The following is a 12,017-nucleotide window of genomic DNA, read 5'->3' as shown; positions in this document are numbered from 1 at the left end:
ATTTCTCATACAAGTGATACATCAAGTGCTGTAGTTTGGGGCCTCATCCCCCACCCCTCCAACCTTATTTTTTTATTTATTTTTTGTTTTTTTATTTTTAAGAGAGCAAGGTACAGGCTTTTATTTAGAAATAAACTGAGAGGAAAGAGCTCCTGGCTCATGCCAGAAGGGGACAAGAGAGCCCCCTCCAACTTTATTTTTATCTTTTTCTGATTCAGACCAGCAGTACTTTTGTACAGAGTTTACCTCACGCACTTCATAAGCATATTTCATTAGTTTCTGTAAACCGTCCTAAAAAGTAGTCCTGAAACATAGTTTGAGTGGCTATTGTTAATATTTTGCAGAAATTATATGACTGACTGATATGAGATTCTGAATAAATGTCTATTAAACAAAAGAATGAAGGACTTGCCCAAGGTCACCAAGCACTAAATGGGAGAGTCAGGACCAAACCTTGCTCTGCTCCCTCCAAATACCAGACTTTCCACTATTGTACATATCTGGAGGATTTAGGAACGCCATTGTGTGCATGTGTGTATGTGGGGGAGGGCAGGGGGAGGGGCTCGACTCCTTATTGTGTTTTATAATGTGCTGATCATTTGAAAAAGGCTCCAGGCCTGAGAACAATACAAGCATTCATTAAAGTATTTCAGTAGACTGACAGCAGCAATAACCTAAAATTAAACAAAGCAGAGCATCTTGTGTGACACTTCTCCTGAGGAGTCAGTGCAAAAGCACCAGGCTTCAGGGGAACAGGACAGAGCTCCCTAGGAGAAAGACAAAGCAGAGATCTACAGAATCTGTGTGGAGACAGCAGGCTGGGAGGGCCCCCATCAGCCACTTGGGCAAGCCCCCAAGAACACAGGACACCAGGCAGCTTTCAAAAGCTTCCCCTTCTTCCTGAATAACTGCCATTTACTGGGAACCACGAGTAACCACCAGGCCAAAAAGGGAGCCTTTAGAGATCACCGTCTTTTGTGGAAAAATAGTATCTTCTTACTAATTTTACTTTCTGGAGAAATGTGTCCCTTAAAGCACTTAGAGTTGTTCTGGCTTTTTAACTCAGCTGTGGTTTCTCCCATGAGTCCTTCAAGACAGAAGGGCAAAAGGCTAGCTCTGCAGGAAGGCATCTCAAGGTATCTCCTTGAGGGAATGGGGAAGCCTCATTGAATGTAGCATGTCTGCAAAGCTGGAGGGTAAAGGCAAAGCTGACTCCATTCTAACACACCTGTGCACTATGGCTCAGACTGAGGGATGTATAAGATGTACATACTAGCCAATCTTTGCCCTCAAACAACTGAGCCCTTGTTAATGGAATGTACAGTGTCTTCTGATTGAGTCACCTCTACTATACAGGTGGCCTTACCCAAGGCAAAACTATAAAATCAGTTTCTCTTTGGTGTGTCTTTTCTCACTATATCTAGGACCCTCCTTGCCTCAGTCAGTACCTTCATTTCTCACCACTCAAGGCCCCAGGACTTTAGCCCTTCTTGCCTCTCTCCCCCATCTTCTGACAATCAAAGCTTCCTGGTGAAGGACTCAATCTCTATGGCTTCCAGTCTACATGTCTTAACAATTAATTAAGGAACCTAATTCTTACTAGAGTGATAGCTGACTAATATATTGTGTGGCCTTGGTACTGGTTGGCCACCCTAGGGTGCCTCACCCTCCCATGGGTGCAACTTAAACTTAAGTGGCCCATCTACTCCCCATCCTCATTGAGAGAACAACAGTAGAACATTCCTTGCTGGGGCCTTCAGTCTCTGGCAGGAAATACCCCTTGGCTGAAGGATTCCTCTTCTGGGGCTGCCCCAGGTTGCTGTGAGTAACCATAAGTAACCACAAGTCACCATACAGTCTTGAGAATGATAGAACATTTCCCAAACTGCCATACTCCAGGTAAAAAGTAAGGGGATGATGGAGTACAACATTTAGGGCCAGTTCAGGCCTTGGGAAGATTTCTGGGGCAGAAGATGGAGAGGGGGGCAACATTTTAGGACCCAAAGAAAGAATCCAGAATTAATTTCTAGTGGATGATAATCTAGTCTTCCAACTCGAGGACCATAACATACAAGGAGCATCACTTTCTTTATATCCGATAAATCAATTTAACTTCTACACTAAGGCCCCCACCTGGCAAGAAAGTCCATGTCACTCACTGCTGAAGCCTTATTTCCCTTCTCCTCCCAGGATACCCAGAATCCAAGTGCCCAGGAAGTTAAGGCAGCGTCTAGTCTTCTGTCCATCCAGATACATCACTTGCCAAAGCACAGTGGTAGGCAGTAGCTGGGCACTGTTCACATGTCATGTATGGGAAATCTTGGGATCCCCAAAGGCCTCTGCCCCACAAAGGTGGACTGGCCACCTCCACCGTGGAGACTGTGCAGTGGTGAAGGCACCCTTACCTCTCTCCTTTTCCAGGCCCTCATGAGTTCTCTCTTAAAGGCCATCTCCCATCCTTACCTCCTCCCTTCCCCCACAACATACATGAAATTAGTGAGTTTCGATTTTTTTCAAAGGACCAGAAGAGTCATTGACCTCAGGCTTCTTCTACTTTGCACCATGTCCAAATGCCAGATAAGGAATTAACTTGGCAGTCTACTTGAAATTCAAGGGATAGGTTGGAATACTATGAGAAACACACAAATCAGAATGTCAGAACATCATCCTGAACTTCATACATTCTCCAGCACTTTATGGATACCTGCCTTGGAGATAAGCACCAGGCTAGCACTGGAGACATAGATGTGACCAAGGAAGTCCTTCAGGTGCAGCACTCAACCTGTCTGTCCCAGTAGGGAAAACAAACATGAGGTCACCTGACATTAGGAATTTATGACAACATAATAAAACTATGCACCCCGAGTCACAGGAACTGAGACAAGGAAGCTGCAAACTTGGCCTGGGTGGACTCAGCCAGGAGGAGACCTCTGAGCCAAGACTCTGAAAATGAAGAGAATTTTGAAGCACAGAGAAGAGGAAAGGCATTTTAGGCAGATGTCACAGGGAATCAAAGAGCCACGCCCCTCCAGATGAGTAGGCCTGGAGGTAGAGTGCCTGTTCAGAGGCACTGAGGGCCCCAGGGAGAGAGGAATTTGGGAGAAAGGACACAATCCCCTGGGAAGCCATGTGTAATATGGACTGTGGTGGTTTTTCCTTTTATTCTTGCTGGGGGGAGGGGGGCTGCAATAGGTAACCCTCTTCCTCCTCTTAAGTTTGGAACCAATTGAGAAAGAAGACAGAGGAAACAGGTGAACATTTAAATGTCATCTTTATGGTAGATAAAAGTTAGACTCGTGGTTACAAATGTGTAGTCCCCGTGGACTTCCTAACATGTCTTGGCCCCTGGATGCAGACATCTGCCCTGCTGGACAACTTCAGCTCTTTCTCCCCTAAAGGCAGGTCTGCTGCATGATCAACAGCCCAGAATATACCCCCTCTGTAGGCAGGCAAGTCTTAAAGAGAGTAATCACATTGGTTCACTAGCACAGCCATAATAAAGTACCACAAACACAGAGGCTGAAACAACAAAAATTTATTTCCTCATAGTTCTGAAGAGTTCTGAAAGCTAGAAGTCTACCGTCAAGATGTCAGCAGGTGTGGTTTCTTTTAAGGGCTCTCCTCTTGGCTGGCAGATGGCTGCCTTCCTGCTGTGTCCGCACATGGCCACTCCTCCGTCTGTGTGTCTGCGTCCTAATCTCCCCTTATAAGGCCCCCAGTCATGGTGGATTAGGACCCAATCTAACACCCTATTTTAACTTAATTACCTCTTTAAAGGCCCCATCTCCAAACAGTCACATTCTGAGGTACTACAAGTTAGGGCTTCAACATATGAATTTGTGGGGAACAGTTCAGCTCATAACAAGCACCCAGCTGGTCTTAGCAGGGCATGCTCAGTCCCTTCCCTCAAACTTTCCATCAGATGTCTTTCTTCCCAAGAGAGAAAACATAGAGAATCCAGGAGTGTGACTCAAATAGAGCTCCCTCCACATGGAAACACAAGGAGCAAGGGATAGAGGTTCCATGTCACACCCCACATCCAGTTCGTGGGTACCACATTAGTACTGTTTTCTGAAATAAAGAATGATGCCTCCCATTTATATAGAAATCAAACTTTTCATAGCATTTCATATCCATAAACCGCATAGTAATGTAGAGGTTTTCAGAAATCACCTAATCCTACACTCTCCTCTTACAGATGAAGGAAGCCAGGCCTAAAAGTTTTAGAGACCAAGCAAGGGCCACACAATTAATTAGTGGTCACCTGTCTTCTAGTGCTACCAAATGTCACAAGATCATTTGACTTTAAGGTCCCCAACACAAAACATTCTTCCATCTTTTTAACATCTTCTCTGTAACATCCAGAAGATCAGTACAAGTGTTTGAAAGGGAATTAGAGTAAAAGAACTTCTGGGAGTGGCTAACTGCTCAGAAAGGACCCAAGTCACTTGGCTCAAGAAGGCAGCTTGTTTATACTTGCACACAGGGTCGGAACCACAGGGGTACTCAACTCACAATAGCAGCATCACTCATGCATGGCTGAAGAGCCAGAAGACTGGAGACAGGAAATACCATTTGTTCAGCAGTGAGTGAGGAGGGATTCTCCAAGCGATGGAACCATGAACTTGGCATTGACCTGAGACCTCTGGGTGCTCTGGCATCCCTCCCCGCTCTCCAGTGATCTTTCAAGGTCATCCAGGGCTCTTTGCTCTTCTTCATCCCTATATCAAATTTATTTCCAAGTTCTCTCATATCTCCTTCTTTTCCATCTCTTTTGCCACATCCTGGCCTAGGCCCTTATCAATTCATGCTAGTCTGTACTCATGTGTCAGGCAGGGCTGAGCACAGAGGCCTGGGAGGCAGCTAGCCAGCTATCTTAGCAGATCAGGCTGCATAGACACTTGTCTCCCCACCCCCTCCACAGCCTGGCCCTTTCTCCTTATCTGCTAACCTCATATGGACCCCCTGCCTCCACCTTCCAACCAGCCACCAGCTCCTCACTCAGTCAGTCACACGCCCCACTCTTTCGGGCTTTCTCTACCATCTCTCCCGTGCCTCTCCCTCCCCCAGACCTCTCCTTCAGGTTTCAATTAACTGGCAGCCCATAGAATGATTGCAGCAAATTTATTCTCCCTGAAATAGAAGTGACCCATAACAAGGCTTAATGAGATCATCCCCCAGGGAATTTAATAAGGGACAATCGCTTCAGCCAGTCAAATGAGAGTGTCAGCTGTGTCTGAGAGAGTATTTGGGGAAAGGCAGGCAGCAAGTTGGTGCTCCACCTCTGGGGGCGTTGGTGGTCCAGGGCCCTGTGACAGGTGGCAGGGGTGTGAAAAGCGGGGGGACACACGCAGATCGGCTCAGTGAGAGCAGACAGAAGCTCAACCTCATCCACCTCAGAGGTTTGCCAGGAGCTCACAGGAAACCCGATGCCCTCCTGACTCAGCTTCCCATGAGCTCCCGGGTCAGCTCTGAGATCACCAGCCCAAGAGCTTTAGGTGTGTTGAGATGAAGATTGCTGAGAAACGGCCTTTGCCCTCTCTTCAACTGGCAGAGAAGGGGGAGGGTGCCCAATGTGGAGCTTCCCTTACAGAGCAAGGAAAAGAGGATGCTTGTTTTTCCTGCTTTTGAAAGATGATCGCCTCTGCAGCCAGGAGCTGTGCCAGTTGTGGCCAGTGTTCAGCCTGGCAGCTGGGTCATCGGGGACTCAGAGCAAATCCTCAACTGTCAGCATTTTTCTCTGTGTAGCAGCCTCAACAGCACACCTTGGCACCCACAGCTCACCTGCTAGAGGATTGTTCTCGCTTCTCCCAACACAAAGCACCCAGTATCTGCCTCATATATAACAGTTTCCAAAAGCTGGAGCTGGAAAGACCTCAAAGTGTGACCATTCCCCAACTTGTAGATGAGTAACTGGAGCCCAGGGAGATTAAGGGGTGTCTCCAATGTGCTAGTGTTCTATGTTGCATAATCAATGACCACAATCTAGTGGATTAAAACAACACACATTTATTGGCTGTTTCCATGAGCCAGGAGTCTGAACTTGGCTTAGCTGGGTCCTCTGCTCCAGAGTTTTGCTATGCTGAAATCAACATGTCTGTTGGGGCTGCTGTCTCAACATTCTCAAGTGGGGAAATATCTGATTCCAAGCCCCCTCAGGCTGTCGATAGACTTCATCTACTTGTGGTTGCAGGACTGAGGTCCTTGTTTTCTTGCTGGTGGTCAGCTGGATGCTCTCAGTAACTGAAGGCTGCCCACAGTTCCTCATCAAATTACCTTCTCCATAGGCCCTCTCATTACATGGCATTTTGAAAGCCAACAACTGAGAGTCTCCGTCAGGGAGGGCCCAAGACCTCTTATAAAGGATTTTCCCTGATTTAAGTCAGGCCTGCTCAGAATAATCTCCCCTTTGATTAAATGCAAATTAACTGATCTGAGATCTTAACCACATTTTCAGAACCTCTTCACCTATGCTATATTCTATTCATTAGAAGCAAGTCACAGATCCCACCCGCACTCAAAGGGAGTTGATTATACAAAGTATGAATAATGCAGGAGACATGAATCTTAGGGCCATCTGAGGCTCTGTCCCCTCCATCTAATGTCTCATAGCTAGATAATGGCAGAGATAAGATACAGAACCCAGATTTCACATAGAAACAAGTCCCGGGGACTAGTTATGTTTCAGAATTCAGAATATTCCAGGTTTTAGAAAGACAATCAGGTGCTTACACCATAGTCTCAAAACTCACAGTGTAGTCAGGGACAGCACCCTGTAATGAAACACTTTAGATTTCTGCATAAAATACATGAGCACTCACACCAGGCTGTACATGTAGATGACAAGTAGCTGCATGGTGGTTCAGGTGAGCCTTTGCCACCAAACGAATTCAGGGCAGATTAGGTTTTGCCAAATTATGAAAGACCTTTAGGTTTCCAGAGCTTTGGGGGCTTTGGGAATTCCAGTAAGGGATTGTGGACGTATAACTAAATGCTCAATGAGTACCTGCCTTATGCCAGATCTGGGCTAAGCCTTCTGCAGTCTTACAGCCCCTTGGAAGGAGGATGTTTCTGAGATATAAGCCATTTTCCTCCCCTTTCCTTCTCATGCAGGTGGGCTCTGCATTCATTGGCGTGGGGGTCAGGGGAGGCTGGATACTGAAAGAGGCTGAAGGCCTCTCTTGCTTATGTGTTTCCAAAGCTGTTCAAGCCCCAGACTGGGGAAGGAATGTGGGGATTTTGATGAAAAAATTTTGACAAGCAAAAAACAAAACTGGAATAGATCCCTTACCCTAGGCTAGGGAGAGGAAAGAGAAGGGGGGCTTCTGGAAGCAGACCTACACTGGCAGGACCCCAAAGTAAGGGCCATGTGCCCCATTCTCAAGAAACTGGAGTCTTGGGTGGCCTCTCAGTGTGTTTCCTCTGGGCCAAACAGAAGCAGCATCCTCACTGGATGCCGTTTGGCTAGGGTCCGTCCTTTACTGCTTTCTCATAATGGTGTGCAAGTGAGGCCTCTCTTTGTAGCCAGAACAAGTCTATTTTTCTCCCACCCAATAAAGAGCTGGTTGTTGAATAGTGTAGACAGCGCTCAATAACCGACTCTCTTCAGTGAGGACTTGAAAGGTGGTGGCTGTGGGGTGCCCTGGGCCCCTCTCTCTAGGGGTTCCTCAGTTAACTTCCTCTGAAGTGTTTGGCTTGGGAGACCCTCTTATATATTTCATTATGGCCAGAATCAGGTTTTAGAACATCCTCCTCCACTCAAGGGCCCAGGGCCTCGTGAAAAACGGGTGCAATCCCCAGGCCCGAAGTGGGAGAATGGTTTGGGCACTGGCTGCGTCCCCCCTGGAATGAATCCCACTTTGGGATTTAACTGTTCCCAGCAGCCTAGGGATAATTTTCAAGGAACAGATTGGTCCCTTTTCTTCCCTTCTGATAGTATTTTAAAAATATGACTGCCCTCTGGTGGATAAATTATATATGTAAATACCCCAAACTCCAGGCGAGTGACTGGGTGTTACAGGAATGAGAGTCGCTAGATCAGGTTACTGAGTTTGTTTGGGATTAGGGTGGGAGAGGGGAGGTAACGCCTGTTGGCTGACACAGAAACCTGACTTCAAGCAGCTAATTGGATCTGGATCACTTACGCTCTAAACTTCGTGAGGGCTGGGAACCACTTGTTTGGGTTCAGCGTTTTACCCTAGTGCCTAACGGTGTCTGGCACACGGAAAGCACTCAGAAATACTCCCTGAAAGAATGGATTAACTGCAGACATGCCTTAAAAGGAGCAAACACAACCGCACTCATTTTTACCTTATCCTGCTGCCTTTGAAGTGCTTCAAAGGTATGGGCAAGGCATTTGAAAAAATTCACCATCTACTATCTACTTCTTAAATACTCAGTACTACAGAATAGAGGGACTTTCTTGACATAATGAATAAATAAATCTGAACCCAGCCTTAAAGGTGAAGCTCCTTAAAGGAAGAATTTCCACTCAGCTCAGGAACACAACAAAATCATCCCCTTTGGCAGACTGTTTTCCAAAGGTGGCCACAACAATATACTCCATCTCACAGGCTCTTCTTAGAATGTAATCCTGACAGTCCACACACTGGGTGGACAGTCTATGTCCTTCCCTTTCCCTTGACTGTGGGTGGACTTTTGGAACTACTTATTTGACATAACACAGTGTTACAAGATGTAATACTTATTTGATGTAACATCAATACAAAATTGATAAGTAAATTTATCATCATTTGCATGTGAAATAGTTACAGATCAAGAGAATCAACTGGAAAAGTATTTGAATAAGAATTCAATAAGGCTGAATGTTAAGTCATGAAACCATAAAACTCTTAGAAGAAAACAGAGGCAAAAATCTCTTGAATATAAACATGAGCAACCTTTTCTTGAACGTTCATTTTGAAAGCAAAAATGAACAAATGGGACTACATCAAGCTAAAAAGCTTCTGTACAGCAAAGGACACCGTCAATAGAACAAAAAGGCATCCTACAGTATGGGAGAATATATTTTTAAATGACATATCTGACAAGGGATTAACAACCAAAAATATATAAAGAACTCACATGCCTCAATACCCAAAAAGCAAATAACCCTATTAAAAAATGGGCGGAGGATATGAACAGACAGTTCTCCAAAGAAGAAATTCAGATGGCCAACAGGCATATGAAAAGATGCTCCACATCGCTAATTATCAGGGCAATGCAAATAAAAACCACAATGAGGTATCACCTCACAACAGTTAGGATGGCCAACATCAAAAAGACTAGGAACAACAAATGCTGGTGAGTATGCGGAAAAAGGGGAACCCTCCTACACTGCTGGTGGGAATGTAAACTAGTTTAACCATTGTGGAAAGCAATATGGAGGTTCCTCAAAAAGCTAAAAAGGTAAATACCACTTGATCCAGGAATTCCACTCCTAGGAATTAACCCTAAGAATACAAATTCTCGGATTGAAAAAGACATATACACCCCTATGTTTATCACAGCACTATTTATAATAGCCAAGATGTGGAAGCAACCTAAGTGTCCATCAGTAGATGAATGGATAAAGAAGATGTGGTACATATACACAATGGAATACTATTCAGCCATAAGAAAGAAACAAATCTTACGTTTTTTAACATGGATGGAGCTAGAAGGTATTATGCTCAATGAAATAAGTCAGGTGGAGAAATACAAGTACCAAATGATTTCCCTCATTTGTGGAGTGTAACAATGAATCAAAACTGAAGGAACAAACAGCAGTGGACTCACAGACTCCAAGAAGGGACTAGAGGTTACCAAAGGGGAGGGAGGGAGAAGGGGATTGAGGGGTATTTGATTAGTACACATGGTGTATGTGGGGGGGTCATGGGGAAGACAGGGTATCATAGAGAAGACAAGTAGTGACTCTGTGGCATCTTACTACACTGATGGACAGTAACTGCAATGGCGTATGGGAGGGGACTTGATAATATGGGTGAATGTAGTAACCACAATGTTTTTCATGTGAAACCTTCATAAAAGTGTATATCATTGATACCTTAAGAAAAAGAAAAAAAAATTCAATAAGAGGCCAGACTCAAAACCTATTTTCTTTCCAGTATTTACTTGCATTAATGACCAAAGCTGTAATTGCCATTGTCAAGACTCCCATAACATTGGCTCCTTGCCATTGGAATTCTAATTTAAACACACCATCAGTGAAGAATACACACTGGTTGCCAGTTTAGCAAATAAAGATACAAGATGCCCAATTAAATCTGAATTTCAGATAAATGACAAACACAGTTTTAGTATAACTATGTCCCATGAGTTCTATTTGCTGGAAGTCAGTAAGTTCAGCTCACACTCAAGATGAGGGGTGTAGACAAAGAGGATACTAGAAGGCATGGGTCACTGGGGGCCATATTAGAGGCCCCCTGTCATCCCCCTTTTTAAATTTTTCTGAGATACCCATTGTATTCCAAGTAGATACTGCTGCTCAGAGAACAGCCTGGATACCTCCCCTCTGGAATTTCTTCCTTGGGCAATAGTTTTATTAGATGAACCAAGGACTTAGAGGTTTACCCACTAGATTTTCATCTACCCAGTACTGAACTGAATGGGTGTGTTGTTACTTGCATCCCATGTGAATAATAAAAGGAGAGATGAAAGATGAATTAGTGTTTGCACTTTTTATGTCCACAGTGTTGCTGAGGTCTGTAAGTCAGTTATAAACTTATGTCCAACTGACAACAGGGTCGTGAGATGAAGTTTGCTTCCTATAAAAGGATGTGAGCTGAAGTGGTGAACATCAGACAGTGGGGTGGTATAGAGATATCTGTGTTAAAATATAAATGTGGGTGCATGAGGGAGATCAAACCCTTTGCTGAGAACTAGAAAGACTAGAAAAATGAAGAAAGTTGTTCAGAGAACTGCCCAGGCAGCCAACATTCAAGGAGCAGAGATTCCAGATAGAAGGGAAACAGCGAGCTGAGTGTTTCCTACTCTTTGAGGAATGTACTGAATCATACATGGTGTGGCACAGAGATGTTGAGAAGCTGAGCAAAAATTGGTCTGCCAAGAGGTGAGAATCTGAGCAAAGTTTTCGGTGGTCTCAGCAGGATAGGAAGAAAAAAATCTGGAGTTTTGGAGAACCAAAGCAGTAGGAACTTGAGTTGCCAAGATCCCAGAAAGAAAGGAAGCTCAGAGTAGTGAACCCAACAATCTGAAGTTTTTTACTCCTTAAGGCATTCTTCTATTTGTAAGCAGCACAGGTCAAGAGGTAGAGGAACGAGCAGCCTGACGGAGCTGAGGAGATCAATCTGGGAGTTCAAGGGCCACGAGATGGAAGGGTTCCGTGGAGGAAGTCCTGCAGGGCTAGAATCTAGAAGTAAGCGTGAATGGGAAATAAAAAGGCTTCCCTGATATGGAAACCAACCTTATTTCAGCACAGTCACTGCTCCTATTCAAACTGCCTGCCAGAAGTTAAACAATTCTCCTATAGGAAAGTGATGTCATAGAGTGCAGTGGCCTTCAAACTTGAACGTGCATCAGAAGCAGTTGGTTTCGTTGATAAAACACAGATTCCTGGGCTCTGTCCCAAGTTTCTGAGTCAGAAGATCTGGGGTAGGATCAAGAATTTCATCTTTAACAAATACCCAGGGAGTGCTGATGCCATGTTTTCAGAGCCACTGATCTAAAAGTTCTCCAGTTTTTCATTCTCAGTTTTGCTAACCAGGTAAGAATCACCAATAAATTACTATGCCAAGAGAAAAAGGAGAATAGTAGCAGATGCATAGAGATACATACTGGAGTTGTCAGATACGGGCTTTGAAAATAAATGTGATTAATGTGTTCAAGAAAAGACAAAACGGAGAACTTTGCCAGAGAATTGGAAGTTGTATTTAAAAAACAGAACAAAATGGAAATTATCAACTGCAAAGTATAGTAACTTAATAATGCAATAGATGTGTCTTAACAGCAGATTAACAAGAAAAGATTAGTGACCTAGAAGATAGAGATCTAGAAAA

Source organism: Manis pentadactyla, chromosome 6 (genome assembly GCF_030020395.1).
Source record: "Manis pentadactyla isolate mManPen7 chromosome 6, mManPen7.hap1, whole genome shotgun sequence".
NCBI classification, from domain to species: Eukaryota; Metazoa; Chordata; class Mammalia; order Pholidota; family Manidae; genus Manis; species Manis pentadactyla.
This window is presented reverse-complemented; position numbering follows the sequence as displayed.